A 15,863-nucleotide genomic window follows, 5' to 3' on the forward strand; every position below is an offset into this window, starting at 1 on the left:
TTATGGGCCAGGGCAGCACACATGAAACGGTGCACGCAATAGGCAGAAAGACTTACAAACCGAACGCACCCAAAGCAGTTAACGCTAACTTCAGACAAAGGGAGGCTAACGTTAGCACCGCCGCTAGGGCGTGTAGCTATTGTGGAGGGCTACACGGAGCTAAAGCCACTTGCCCAGCTAAGGGTAAACAATGCATTAAATGCAAGAAGCTCAATCATTTTGCTAAAGTATGCAAGTCTAGCTCCCAGGGACAGACAAAGTACTACCGCGGAGAGAACCCAGAAGAGTACACCACTGACAGAGAGCAGGAAGAACTGTACTTCGACAACATTACAGTGGAGAGCACCGCTGTGGGAGAACAGACAGAGCTGTACATAGACTGCATCTCAATAGAGAACAACGGAAAAAGCAACGAGCAGGCTTACGTAGAGGTTGGAATTGGCACACCTCCACAGAAGGTAAAGTTTAAACTAGACACTGGGGCACAGGCCAATACTATTCCCACCAACCTGTTCCAGGCGCTGTTCAAAAATGTGACACTGAAACCAGCAATACACAGACTCACTGAATATGGAGGAGGCGCGCTGAGCGTGAAAGGCACATGCAAACTCAAATGTAAGTACAGAGACAATGCAATGATGCTGGACTTTTACGTCATTGACACAAACGCCCCACCAGTCATGGCAATGAAAACATGCCGTGACCTAAACTTGGTAAAAATAGTGATGGCTGTGAGCGAGGAAAACAATGTCACATCACAGAGCATAATGGATGAGTATGCAGATGTTTTCCAGGGAATAGGAGAGTTCCCAGGCGAGTGCACCTTCCGCGTCACACCAGATGCAACGCCGGTCGTCTGCCCGCCACGCAGAATCCCCATCGCCCTACGCAGCAAACTGAGGGACGAGCTTGACAGCATGGAGAAAGGCGGCATAATCTGTAAGGTAACAGAACCCACAGAATGGGTGAACGCACTCGTCATTGTTGAGAAGCCAAAGACAGGCAAACTTAGAGTGTGTTTAGACCCCAGAGCTCTTAACAAAGTGATACAACGACCTCACTACCCCCTCCCCACGCTGGAGGACGCCACCACAAAGCTCGCTGGAGCTGAGTACTTTAGCGTGTTAGACGCGCGGTCAGGCTATTGGGCCATCAAACTGAGCACTGAATCCTCAATGTTGACGACATTTAACACAGTGTTTGGCAGGTATCGTTTCCTCAGACTGCCATTCGGAATCGTGTCCGCTCAAGACGAGTTCCAGAGACGCGTGGATGAAACATATGAAGGATTGGACGGTGTGACGGCCATAGTGGACGACATACTGGTGTTCGGCAAGACTAAAGAGGAACATGACCAGCGTCTCAGAGCGATGCTGAAGCGCACAAGGGAGCGAGGGGTGAGGCTCAACCCCGACAAGTGTCACATATGCGTGTCCGAGGTACGCTACTTCGGCCACACGCTCTCACACGAAGGCATCAAACCAGACCCACACAAGGTGAAGGCGATCAAGGACATGCAACCCCCACAGAACAAAGCAGAGCTGGAGACAGTCCTCGGCATGATCAACTACCTCGCCAGATTCGCTCCACACCTCTCACAGATAAACTCACCCCTCAGACAGCTTCTGAAACAGGACAGTGAGTTTGTGTGGGATGCAGTCCATGACAAGGCGTTCCAAGAGATGAAGAATCTCATTACACAGCACCCAGGTCCAGTACTCTCATATTTCGACCCGCAGAAAGAGCTGCGACTCCAAGTGGATGCATCCAAAAGTGGCCTTGGGGCTGTCATGCTCCAAGATGGCAAACCAATTGCCTATGCGTCCAAGTCACTCAACAGCACTGAAGAAAACTACGCACAGATAGAGAAGGAGCTCTACGCTGTGGTCTTCGGCTGCAAGAGGTTCCACGAGTACATGTACGGACGAAAAGTGATTGTGGAGTCAGACCACAAGCCTCTGGAGGCAATACTAAAAAAGCCACTGGCAGCAGCACCACCCCGGCTGCAACGGATGATCCTGGCGCTCCAAAAATACGACATCCAAATCATCCACCGCCCCGGTAAGGACATACCGGTGGCCGACACACTGTCACGCAAGTCAATAGAACACCACGACAGTGACCTACAGGAAGGGATGGAGGCCCAAGTGCACACAGTCCTCAGCAACATCCCTGTGAGCGACACAAGACTCACAGAAATCAAGCAGGAAACAGCGCAAGATCCACAGCCCACCGCACTCAGACGAGCCACACTCACTGGCTGGCCAGGCACAAAGAAAAAGTGCCCGCCCAGCATCCAGGAATACTGGAACCACAGAGCAGAAATCTCAGAAATGGACGGTATCCTGGTGCAAAGGTGAGAGAATCATTGTCCCCCAAAAGCTTCGCAAGGACATGATACAGCGCATCCATGCCAGCCACCTTGGCGTGGAAAAAAGCAAATGCCGAGCAAAAGACTTACTGTTCTGGCCTGGCATGGGGAAACAGATCGAGGATGCGGTAGCAGACTGCAGCATATGCCAAGAACGGCGCAGCGCAAATACAAAGGAACCAATGATGTCACACGCCATACCCGAGCGGCCGTGGCAAGTGATAGGCACAGACCTATTCACATGGAACTCACAGGACTTCATAGTCACTGTGGACTACTACTCCAGATTCTTCGAGCTAGAGAGACTTTACAGCTGCACCTCATCTGCCGTCATCATGAAGCTGAAAGCAGCAATGGCTCGACACGGAATCCCCGAGACTATCATCAGCGACAACGGTCCGTGCTACAGCTCTGGTGAGTTCCGCAACTTCTCACAGACATGGGGTTTCTCACACACCACCACAAGCCCCCACTACCCACAGAGCAACGGCCTCTCCGAGAAGACTGTCCAGACGGCCAAACGCATCCTGGACAAAGCCAAAGCTGAGAACAAAGACCCCTACATGAGCTTACTGGAGTATCGCAACACACCAGTGGACAACCTGAAATCACCGGCACAGCTACTGATGAGTCGGAGGCTGCGGTCCATTCTCCCATCAACAGCAAAACACCTGCAGCCACAGATCGCCAGTCAGGAGGATGTTCACAAAAGGAGAGAGGTATGTCAACAGCGCCAGCAGTCGTACTACGACCGAACATCCAAACCTCTGCCCCACCTGCCCGCAGGCACACCAATCCGCTTCCGGCAGGAGGATGGATCCTGGAGACCTGCAACTGTGGAAAGACCAGCGAACACAGACAGGAGCTAACACATCCAAACCAAAGAAGGTCAGATCTACCGACGCAACCGTCAACACCTGCGACAAAGCAGAGTGAACACTCACACTACACACACACACACTTCACAGCAGACTGTTACCAGCGCTAACAACAACACACAAGCCCATCAGCAAGAGCATGCTGAACCTCCAGACACGAACAATCAGCGACAACCAGACACACAGCCTGGTTACACCACGAGGTCAGGTCGCACGATCAAACCAAGACAAATCCTTGACTTATGAATGTTAAAAAAAGAGAATTTTACACCAACCTGTACTATACCTGCTATGTTTTGAAAAGAAATATTTACAGCGTTCACTTACCTTGTGTACCTACCTGCTGTTTGCAGTTACCAGTAATGAAATGAAAAAAAAGATGAAATGTTATTACGGTGTCACATTTAGACAGTGAAGGAAATGTTTTACACTACTTTGTTGCAGTCCAGTTATATAAGTTCCACTTTCATATTCTTTCTTATTAAGATTGTATTCGCTTATAAACGTGCTCAACGTGCTCTGTATCTCTGCAGAGAAAGCAGCACTTTTCAGAAAAAGGGAGATGTAATATTTGCTAGTAATATTTGATTTGCTAATGTCCCTTACGGCTTTCCGTAGCGCCACAACAAAGTCAGGTGATGAACGTAACGTCAGTCGGAATCCGGTCGGTGAATAAACACCCAGCACGAGAGAAGTCGTCCTTGCTTTATTAATGTTATAAGTTAACATAGCCAGAGGGCACAGATCATTACAATTATAACCTGGGTTATACCAAGTGTTTTTTTTTATTTTGTTCTATGAATATGAAAAGGTATACAGTAAGCTCATGATTCATAAGTGGGAGTGTTGAGATAAGACACCAGTGTATTTGTATGACTATGTGTTACTGTGTACTATTATTTTGTTTACGACTTTGTCCACAAGTGGGCGGTGTTGCGCTTGCATGCGCGGATTGATTACGTCAGAGACGCTGTTCATTTTCTTCTTCTCCCAAAACGACCGAATAAACGAAGGCTGCATTTTTTCCCTCCAGCAGAAGTTCGGTAGTCAGTACGATTCTTTATAACGGTTTAATAATCCACTTCATCTGCGCAGAGATAGACATAAAGTATTAGTCTAGTCTTCTAACAGCAAACCAACGAGAAACATGCCATTTTAAAGTATTCAGACAAGTGTGGGAGAATGTAATGACTATTTGTGGAAAGTGATGTGTGAATTGTTTTTGCCAGGGCGTCCGGGTGGCGTCCTGGTCTATTTCGTTGCCTACCAACACGGGGATCGCCGGTTCGAATCCCCGTGTTACCTCCGGCTTTGTCGGGCGTCCCTACAGACACAATTGGCCGTGTCTGCAGGTGGGAAGCCGGATGTAGGTATGTGTCCTGGTCACTGCACTAGCACCTCCTCTGGTCGGTCGGGGCACCGGTTCGGAGGGGAGGGGGGACAGCGTGATCCTCCCACACGCTACGTCCCCCTGGTGAAACTCCTCACTGTTAGGTGAAAAGAAGCGGCTGGCAACTCCACATGTATCGGAGGAGGTATGTGGTAGTCTGCAGCCCTCCCTGGATAGGCAGAGGGGGTGGAGCAGCGACCGGGATGGCTCGGAGTGGGGTTGAGTTGGCCATCTACAATTGGGGAGAAGAAGGGGGGTGTTACGACCCTCGCTCTGGAGGGGGTGCAACTATTAGTGTACTGAGTAACAGTGAGGTGAGGGTGCAACACAGTGAGACATAAACGTATAAATATAATAAATATATTTAACACAATGACAGGACAAGGGAATCGAACGGTTGTCAAAACAATATACTATTAACAAAAGTAACCCACCCTTGACAGTGCTGAAAAGCACCAAAGCTAAAGACAAAAAGTGGCAACTGCTGCTAACCTAGTGTGTCTAACAGAGGTAAGCTACGTGATGGGGTGTTTGCCCATGGGCATCTTACCTTGATCCCCTTGCCCAAAAGAGCTAAACAACTGAACATAACTCAAAATAGTCAAAATGCAAACTTAACCAAAAGCGGGCCAGACATTACAAACACAAAGTAGCTACAAAACACAAACTACACTAGCTGGCCGGTGAACTGAAGACATGTGGGGGTTTAAATGGGAGACTACACAGCTGATGAAAATTGGATGATTCGTTGACCGGTTGATTAGGTGATGAGGAGCACCTGGCGGATACCTGAATGTAGAGTCAGAGTGATACAAGAGGCAACACAAAACTGTACGGACACACCCGTGGCCGTAACAGGGGGGAACATTTAAAAAAAATGTTTTTACGTGGTTTCTTGTATAATTAGGATATGATATTCAACTCATTTGCTAAACCCTTAACTGTTATGCCTGTCTAAGTTATTTCAGAGCTGAATACAGTTGAGAAGCGAAAAAGGGCAAGAAGCTGTTCTATGACGATGCCTTTGTATTATAGCATATATGGTATGTTTAAAGTACAATGGAAAAGAAAAATTGAGTTCTTTTGATTATTTTACATACACTGGTTGTTATGCTACATTTTTCTCCATTGGAGGTAGGCATACATGATTTTCAATGGCTGAAAGTACCAGTAGGGACATAAAGGAATTTGAAATGTTTTTCAAGAAGAGTATTAGTGGTATTATCTTTCCACAGTATGACTGTAAAAATTACCAAAAAAAAAAAAACACATGTACACACACAATCAGCATGGCAGTCTAGAAAAAAACAAGAGGACGGAACTACGGAATCACGTATGTCCTGAACTGACAGGTAAAATAATAGCAATGCCCATTACGACATGGTTAGGTGAGTTTGGTGTGGAAGAACTTGACTGGCCCGCACAGAGCCCTGACCTCAACCCCATTGAACACCTTTGAGATGAACAAGAATGGAGATTGTGAGCCAGGTCTTCTCATCCAACATCAGTGCCTGACCTCACAAATGCTCTTCTGGATGAGTGGGCAAAAAATTCCCACAGACACACTCCAAAATCTTGCGGAAAGCCTTCCCAGAAGAGTGGCAGCTGTTATAGCTGCAAAGGGGCGACCAACTCCATATTAATGCCTATGGATTTAGAATGGGATGTCATAAAAGCTCCTGTAGGTGTAATGGCCAGGTGTCCCAATTCTTTTGTCCATATAGTGTGTGTGTATTTATTTATTAAGTACCTGCATCCTGTATCTGTGTTGATATTCCGCTCCTCATTAGTTGAGCACTTATAACACCATTGATGGTTTCGGGGAAAAAGCGCTATATATATAGCGCTTTTTTTTCTTCCAGAAACCGTCAGTGGTGTTTTCATTCTTTTGCACTGACGGTGTTTGATTAGTACAACTAGTACTACACGATGATGATTTTGCTTAAAGTATTTATCAACGTATCTTAAAGCATAAAGTATCTTAAAGTATATATTAAAGTATCTCATTTGAACCCAGTAGCTTCAGCTGTGATGGCTGGTAGGACTGGTTGGGATCTGTCCTCGTGTATCTCCTGCCTACTGGGCAACCAATCAGACGGTGATTCATTAAAACCGACAAAACCGAAGTAAACCTCCATCGCAATTATTTACATTTCATCACTCGAGTGATGAAATGATTCAAAACGGGATATCTGTGTCCTACAACTTGTCCAACCAACACAATATTTGGATTCTTTTTAGTTTACTCAAAAAAAACCACAAAAAAAACAAAAACAAACCCTGAATGTGGTTCGGGAGAAAATGTGTAAATCAACAGGTAGAAGACAACAGAAGATGATCTGCGGATTAGAAAAATAATCCCAGTTAACATAAAGAAGTATTGTGAGGTGTTGTGGCACATGTCCTAAATGATTATAAGCACCACTCACAGACTGTGTCACAACAGAGTCCTTTACATCCTATTGAAGATAGGAAATTACCTAACTACAAAAAAAGGAGTAAAATATCTCTTTTATCTACTACCAATACTACTTTCGGCTGCTCCCGTTAGGGATCGCCACAGTGGATCATCCGATTCCATCTCTTCCTGTCCTCTGCATCTTCCTCTGTCACACCAGCCATCTGCATGTCCTCTCTCACCACATCCATAAACCTCCTCTTTGGCCTTCCTCTTTTCCTCTTCCCTGGCAGCTCCATATTCATCATCCTTCTCCCAATATACTCCACACATGTCCAAACCATCTCAATCTTGCTTCTCATGCCTTGTCTCCAAACCGTCCAACCTGAGCTGTCCCTCTAATATACTCATTCCTAATCCTGTCCTTCTTTGTCACTCCCAATGAAATCACCTCCAGCTCCACCTCCTGTCTTTTCGTCAATGCCACTGTCTCCAAACCATATAACACAGCTGGTCTCACAACCATCTTGTAAACCTTCCCTTTAACTCTTGCTGGTACCCTTCTGTCGCAAAGCACCCGACACTCTTCTCCACCCACTCCACCCTGCCTGCACTCTCTTCTTCACCTCTCTTCTCACTCCCCGTTACTTTGGACAGTTGACCCCAAGTATTTAAACTCATATGCCTTCATCACCTCTACTTCTTGCATCCTCACCATTCCACTGTCATCCCTCTCATTCATGCATATGTATTTCATCTTGTGCCTATTGACTTTCATTCCTCTTCTCTCCAGTGCATACCTCCACCTCTCCAGGCTCTCCTCAACCTGCACCCTACTCTCACTACAGATCACAATGTCATCCGCAAACATCATAGTCAATGGAGACTCCTGCCTGGTCTCGTCCGTCAACCTTCCATCACCATTGCAAACAAGAAAGGGCTCAGAGCCAATCCTTGATGTAATCCCACCTCCACCTTGAACCCATCTGTCATTTCAACTGCACACCTCACCACTGTCACACTGCCTTCATACATATCCTACAACACTCCTACATACTTCTCTGCAACTCCTGACTTCCTCATACAATACCACACCTCCTCTCTTGACACCCTGTCATATGCTTTCTCCAAATCCACAAAGACATAATGTAACTCCTTCTGGCCTTCTCTATACTTCTCCATCAACATTCTCAAAGCAAACATCGCATCTGTAGTGTTCTTTCGTGGCATGAAACCATACTGCTGCTCGCTGATCGTCACCTCTCCTCTTAACCTAGCTTCTATTACTCTTTCCCAAATCTTCATGCTGTGGTTCATCAACTTTATACCTCTGTAGTTGTTACAGTTCTGCACATCGCCCTTGTTCTTGAAAATCGGTACCAGTATGCTTCTTCTCCACTTCTCAGGCATCCTCTCACTTTCCAAGATTGTGTTAAACAATCTAGTTAAAAACCCCACTGCCATCTCTCCTAAACACCCCCATGCCTCCACAGATATGTCATCTGGACCAACTGCCTTTCCACTCTTCATCCTCTTCACAGCTGCCCTCACTTCCTCCTTGCTAATCCATCACACTTCCTGATTCACTATCCCTACATCACCCAACCTTCTCTCTCTCTCTCTCTCTCTCTCTCTCTCTCTCATTTTCTTCATTCATAAGCCCCTCAAAGTACTCCTTCCACCTTCTCAGCACACTCTCCTCGATTGTCAGCACATTTCCATCTCTATCCTTGATCGCCCTGACTTACTGCACATCTTTGCCAGCTTGGTCCCTCTGTCTAGCCAATTGGTACAAGTCCTTTTCTCCTTACTTAGTGTCTAACCTCTCATACAACTCACCATACGCCTTTTGCTTTGCCTTTGCCACCTCTCTTCACTTTATGCTGCGTCTCCTTGTACCCCTGCCTATTTTCTTCATCTCTCTGACTATCCCAGTTCTTCTTTGCCAACCTCCTCCTCTGTATACTTTGCTGTACTTCCTCATTCCACCACCAAGTCTCCTTGTCTTCCTTCCTCTGTCCTGATGACACACCAAGTACCTTCCTAGCTGTCTCCCTCACTATTTCTGCAGTGGTTGCCCAGCCATCTGATAACTCTTCACTACCACCCAGTGCCTGTCTTAACTCCTCCCTGAACTCCACACAACAGACTTCCTTCTTCAACTTCCATTTGATCCTTGGCTCTGCCTTCACTCACTTCCTCTTCTTGGTCTCAAAAGTCATCCTACAGACCACCATCAGATGCTGCCTAGCTACGTTCTCCCCTGTCACCACTTTGCAGTCTCCAATTCCTTTCAAATCACACCTTCTACATAAGATATAGTCCACCTGTGCACTTTCCTCCCTCTTCTAGAAATATCGCATTTATCAGCTTGTAAATAACCTGAACTGTTAAGTTCATTGAACCACATTGTACCACTGTACTGTGATGTGTGTTATTTCACTACTCTTTAAACATTTATCTGTTACTTGGATCAAAATTCATGACAGAGACTCTGAATCATGTGACTTTTTCCTGGTTAATGATTTGTCCTAGTTTGTGTATTTTGTCATGAGAAAAGTACATGCCTCTTTTTCTCTATGTTTGAAATTTCATCAACTCTTCCTTGTTGAAATGAGCAAGCTAATTCTAATTGCAGGTAAGGAACCTCTCAAGTTAGCGTATTCCATTTTCTGAATTTAATTTTTAAGCATTTAAACTTACTGTTGAAATATGTGATTTTTGAAGGGTTGTGCTTTACCCTGGGCAGCTTGGGTAAGTACACAAATTGTATCAATATTTCACAATCAACAAATGACTGTGATCAACAAAATAAAGCCTGACTGAATTAAAGTAAATAGGGTTTTTTTTTAATTGCATTATCTTGTAACAGCAATTATCATACGTAAACTAGTTAAGTTATTGGCATATTAACATGTTCTTGTCCCCCCCCATCCACACATTCAAAGTATCCTCCCTCAGGCTGGGGTGTTACTACACTAACTGGTCCCAGTACAGAGCCGGAAGTGGGAAATTTATGCCATCTAATATTGATCCTAACCTGTGCACCCACCTATTCTACGCTTTTTCCTCCATTAATAATGCCAATGAGCTGATAACCCTGGAATGGGATGACGAGACACTCTACAAATCCTTCAATGGACTCAAAGATAGGCCAGTCCTGCCTCCTAACATTATTCTGGAAGATTTTTTTTTTCATGGGATTTGTTATGGAAGATACTTACTGTAACTGTTTGCTACCATAGGAATCCTGATCTGAAAACATTATTGGCAGTGGGTGGATGGTCCTTCGGCACAGAAAAGTGAGATATTTTATACGCAACATACGTCAAACATCCATATGCACATTTTGACACTTGAGAAAATTATGTTTTTGTTCCGAATTTCCACCAGATTTACAGCAACTGTCATCGCCAGAAAATAGAAAGAAGTTCATCCAGTCTTCTATTACTCTGCTGAGAACTCATGGTTTTGATGGTTTAGACCTGGACTGGGAATATCCTGGCGCACGAGGAAGCCCCCCCGAAGATAAACAAAGATTCACACTGCTATGCAAGGTCAGACCCAGGAAGGTTGCCATCAAAATCAATACGGGGCCATACTTGTGTTTTTGCATGTTTTACCCTGTTTACTACAAATTGCGTATACTTTGCATCACTACATTTTCCAAAGCATATCATGGTTTCTTTAGATTTTTGAATTAACCCAATTTCCCTATTTTCTTTCACGTAGGTAATAATCTGCCTTAAAATTCTCTGCTTCCCCAGTTAACATTTCTGTTGTCATGAAGAAGCCATTGACATTTGCATTTTATTTTATTTTTCTATATTATTTTCCAAAAATAATCTTTTTTCCAGGGACTATTTTCTGACGGAGACATACATTCTGTTGTGTGGGTGTCTGCAAACGTGGCAACTTCTCAAATCAATCCACACTTCCAATTGTATTAACCCATAATAACATAGCTTTGACAAAACCTAATTTAACTTAAACAAATAACGGCAGCAGAATGTTCTCTGATGGATCAGCTATCACAACCAAGTCTCAAGTGAATTCTCATGACGTACTGAAATGAATGGAAACCAATTGCTGTTGGGAAAGTGGCAGAAACATTCAAAAATCCAAGAAATTATAGCACACTTTGGAAAATGGTTGACAAAAATGTAAAGCATTTGCACACTGGCGTAACATATTTATTATGGGCCCTGGTGCAAGCAACCCTCGTAGACCACCCCCCCACCCCCCGTCTGTCTCTCACTCGCTCACATACACACACCACCACCACCATAGGTGGGTTTAGTAAGTAATTTTAGTAATTTATTTGTATAGCACCTTTCACAGATATACAATCACAAAGTGCTTCACAGCATAAAATATAACAAATAAAATAGAAATATCAAAATAACAGACGAAGTTTACACAGATTAGTTATTGTAAAGGTCGGTACGTCAAAGATTGGCTACAATTCAGAACCACGGAGAGCGGACGCACCACGGACAGAGTTGGGAAACCTAAACAGACGGTCTCTAAATCAAATCAGTCGACAAGGCAATGAAACAAGTCAACAAAGCAACTAGGCTGTAATATAGCCAATAGCCTTGTCATTCCACTGTAACAGGGGAGCACACATCACACTCAAAACCTGGTAGATTGCATGGTTTGGCACGCACGCAGCACACATTGCAGCTTTCCTTTTTTTCCTTGCTCTCCTTACTCTTTTTACATCCACTTCTATGTGTGTAACTCATGCTTGCTTGCTTGATTTTATTTTTCTAACGTTACTTAGGTAGGTAAATGATATTGCGCGCGCTAAACAAGCTATCATCACATGCTCAAAACAGACACGTAACATTGGACTAGCACAATGCATGCAGAAATATTGACGGGGCCCCCCCTAGCGATGGGTCCTGGTGCCACTGCACCGGCTGCACCACCTATATTTACGCCAGTGCATTTGCAATTAGTTGTAAATGGCCTAAGATATACAAAAACACCAGCATGGCCCTTTAATGTTATGTATATAGTTAATGAACAACATTAAGACAGCCCAGTTCTTCTACAGGAACTCCTAGAGGCCTATGAGGCTGAAGGGAAAGCAACCGCCCGTCCCAGATTAATGCTCACTGCCGCTGTGGCTGCTGGAAAAGAAATTATCGATGCTGGCTACGAAATAGCAGAAATTGCAAAGTATGCAAACATTTTACTCTCCATGGCATTCTGAACTCTTGAGTAACTCTTAAGTGTTGTTGAACTCAATGTCTATTTTGTTTTATCAGGTACCTGGATTTCATTAATGTCATGATCTATGACCTCCATGGCTCCTGGGAGAAGATCACAGGTCATCACAGCCCTCTATTCAAGGGATCCCATGAGACTGGAAACCAGGCTTACCTCAATACTGCGAGTACTGGGAATCACATTTTATCCGTGTAAGAATGGGCATCTCATCTCATCATCAGCCGCTTCTCCGGGGTTGGGTCGCGGTGGCAGCAAGCTAAGTAGGGCACTCCAGAGGTCCCTCTTCACAGCAACGTCCTCCAGCTCCTCCTGGAGGATCCCAAGACATTCCCAGGCCAGATTGGACATGCAGTCCTTCCAATGAGTTCTGGGTCTACCCCGGGGTCTCCTTCCGGTTGGGCATGCCTGGAAAACCTCCAAAGGAAGGTGCCCAGGAGGCACCCTTATCAGATGCCCGAACCACCTCAACTGGCTCCTTTCGACGCGAAGGAGCAGCGGCTCTACTCCGAGCTCCCTCCGGATGTCCGAGCTCCTCACCCTATCTCTAAGCTTGAGCCCAGACACCCTACGCAGGAAACTCATTTTAGCCGCTTGTATTCGTGATCTCACCCTTTCGGTCACTACCCAAAGCTCATGACCATAGTTGAGGGTTGGAACAAAGATTGACTGGTAAATTGAGAGCTTTGCCTTCTGACTTAGCTCCCTCTTCACCACAGCGGTCCGGTACAACATCTGCATTACTGCTGACGCTGCACCAATCCACCTTTCAATCGCCTGCTCCATCCTACCCTCACTTGTAAACAAGACCCCAATACACTTGAGGGAGCAATCCACCTTTTTCCAGTAGAGAACCATGGCTGACTTGGAGATGCTGACTCTCATTCCAGCCATTTCACACTCAGCTGCAAACCACCCCAGTGCGTACTGGAGGTCGCATTCTGATGAAGCCAACAAAACTACATCATCTGCAAAGAGCAGAGATGCAATTCGGAGGTTGCCAAAACAGACACACTCCTTACCTTGGCTGCGCCTTGAGTAGGATTGGACATCGGCTCCAGAATTCCGATTCCAAAAGAATTGTTAAGAAATTCAAAGTTCGATAAATTTCACTCGCGCTAAAGTTAGTTCAGTTTCTGTGGCGGCGGCATACAGCTTCCATAGTTTCCACCTCCGCAAGTTAAATGTGCGCCATCATTGACCAGAGCAAGTGGCGGTTGAAAGTGTGGCTTCATTTTGCCTTGAAAAATTAAGGGTTGGCACAGTGCAATGCCTGTGGCAAAATTATTTTGTGCAAGGGAGGATGCACAACAAATATGGCCGAACACCTTCGCCTACTAGGTGTACAAATTAACCAGTGTACCGTGTTTGACACGTTGCGCCGGTCTCCATGTCCAGCCTCGGCGTCCCCTTCAGCCGACTCTGAGCAAACAGCAAGCAGCACCTCGTCACAATTGGGTGAGTGAAAATTAATAACGTTTGTCTTATTTGCAAGTGAGACAGCAAACAACTTATACATGAGTGAATTGCTGTAAACTGTATGCAAATATTGAAATGTTTTTTTCTGTGCTGAATGCTTGTGTATACAGCCCAAGAAGGCAGATATGCTCATTTTTCTAAACAAGAACTGTTTCTAATTTAAGGAGTTCAATACCTGGTAGTCCAGACCAGGGTGTGCCTGTGTCTTTAATTCTTTATCTTCATGTATGAAGACTGTTGTTCTAAATGTGAATGTAAGAATGAGACATTCACATTCCATTCTTAAAACAGAATGGCTTGTATATAGTTTTTTTAAGATAATTTTTCTTTTGTGAACGAAGCACGTGACCTGTTTTGACCCCGCCTCTCAAAGAACCGGAATCGAAAAGCAGAATCGGAATTGGAATCGTTAAAATCCAAACGATGCCCAACCCTAGCCTTGAGATACCCTCCATGAATATCACAAACAGAATTGGAGACAAGGGACAACCTTGCTGGAGTCCGACACCCACCGAAAACGTGTTTGACCTTGTGCTGAGAATGCAGACACAGCTCTCACTTTGGTTATACGAGGACCAGATGGCTTATAGCAACTGCCCCGGTACCCCATACTCCCGCAGTACCCCCCACAGAGTGCCCCGGAGTACACAGTCGTAAGCCTTCTCCAAGTCCACAAAAGACATGTCGACAGGCTGGTCAAACTCCCATGCCCCCCTCAGCACTTCCGCAAGGGTAAAGAATTGGTCCGTTGTTCCACAGCCAGAACGGAATCCGCATTGTTCCTCCTGGACCCAAGGTTTGACAGTCGGTCGGAGCCTCCTTTCCAGCATCCTAGAGTAGACTTTCCCAGGGAGGCTGAGCAGTGTGATGTCCCGATAATTGGGGCGAACCCTCCGGTCCCCTTTTTTCAAAGGATCAGCAATATTGACAAAATCAAATATAACAGTATTTTTAATTGAATACCTCAATATCGATAACATGGTATTTAGGTGATGACTTTTATGGCAGGGCTGGGTGATACTGACAAAATCAAATATCACAATATTTTGGACAGAATACTATGATATCGACTATGTGATAACATTTTGGGGTTGACTATTGGTGCTTTCATAAGACGTTTACACATGAGAAAATGTTATAAATGATCATTAGTAATGTGGATATGATGAGCAAGTAGGTAGAGACATTCATTTTTTATTTCACTCAGCTAAAACGGTCGAATAACTTCAGAATGTTGTAGGGAATGACAACATTTAAGTTATATCATGATATTACAGTCAAAATCCCAGCCAATATTTGGTCTCATGTCACATTATCAGCAATATATTGGTGTATTGCTCAGCACCAACCTGCATGAATGTCTTTCTGTCGTTGCAAAAATATGCCTCACTCAAACTCCTGTCCAAACCCTGTCATCCCATCCCCATCTCTTACCCCCATCTCAGGACTTTGTCATGAAGTATTGGCAGTCACAGGGGGCCCCTGTGGAAAAGCTCAATGTGGGCTTGGCTACCTATGGACGAACGTTTCACCTCTCCTCTGAATCCAGTGGCATCGGAGAAACCGTGAGCGGTGGTGCTGCTGCAGGCCCCTTCACCTTGGAGGCTGGCTTCTGGTCCTACTATGAGGTGACAATAACAGACATGCAGACTACTGAATTAAGCATTTAATTGTTGAGCATAAATTAATTTCAGCAACACGTGGTTTGCACAAACAATTCCCAATGCATTCTGCTTTACATGATTCACAGAAGCGCTGACAAACGTGACATTTCAACCCTTCTCTTTTCTCTGGATGACTTTGCCGGACAGTTCTGTGGACAGGGAAACTACTCTCTCATCAACCACCTCCGATCTCTTCTAAATTCAGGTAAAGAATAATAAATGGGCGGTATGATAGCCTAGTGGTTAGCACTGTTGCCTCACAGCAAGAAGGTCCTGGGTTCAAACCCCGGGGTTGGCCAACCTTGGTGATCATCCCAGGTCATCCTCTGTGGGGAGTTTGCATGTTCTCCCTGTCTCTGCGGTGGGTTTTCTCCAGGTGTCCCGTTTCCCCCACCATCAAAAAGACATGCATGTTAGGGTTTATCCTCCTGTCTGTGCCCCTGACTGA

General features: G+C 45.2%; 1 pseudogene; it reads left to right on the forward strand.

Annotated features, from left to right (window-relative positions):
* Nucleotides 1–9,650: 9,650 nt before the first annotated feature.
* Nucleotides 9,651–15,836, forward strand: LOC130107196 (acidic mammalian chitinase-like; annotated as a pseudogene).
* Nucleotides 15,837–15,863: the final 27 nt, after the last annotated feature.

This window comes from Lampris incognitus, chromosome 2, assembly GCF_029633865.1.
Source record: "Lampris incognitus isolate fLamInc1 chromosome 2, fLamInc1.hap2, whole genome shotgun sequence".
NCBI lineage: Eukaryota > Metazoa > Chordata > Actinopteri > Lampriformes > Lampridae > Lampris > Lampris incognitus.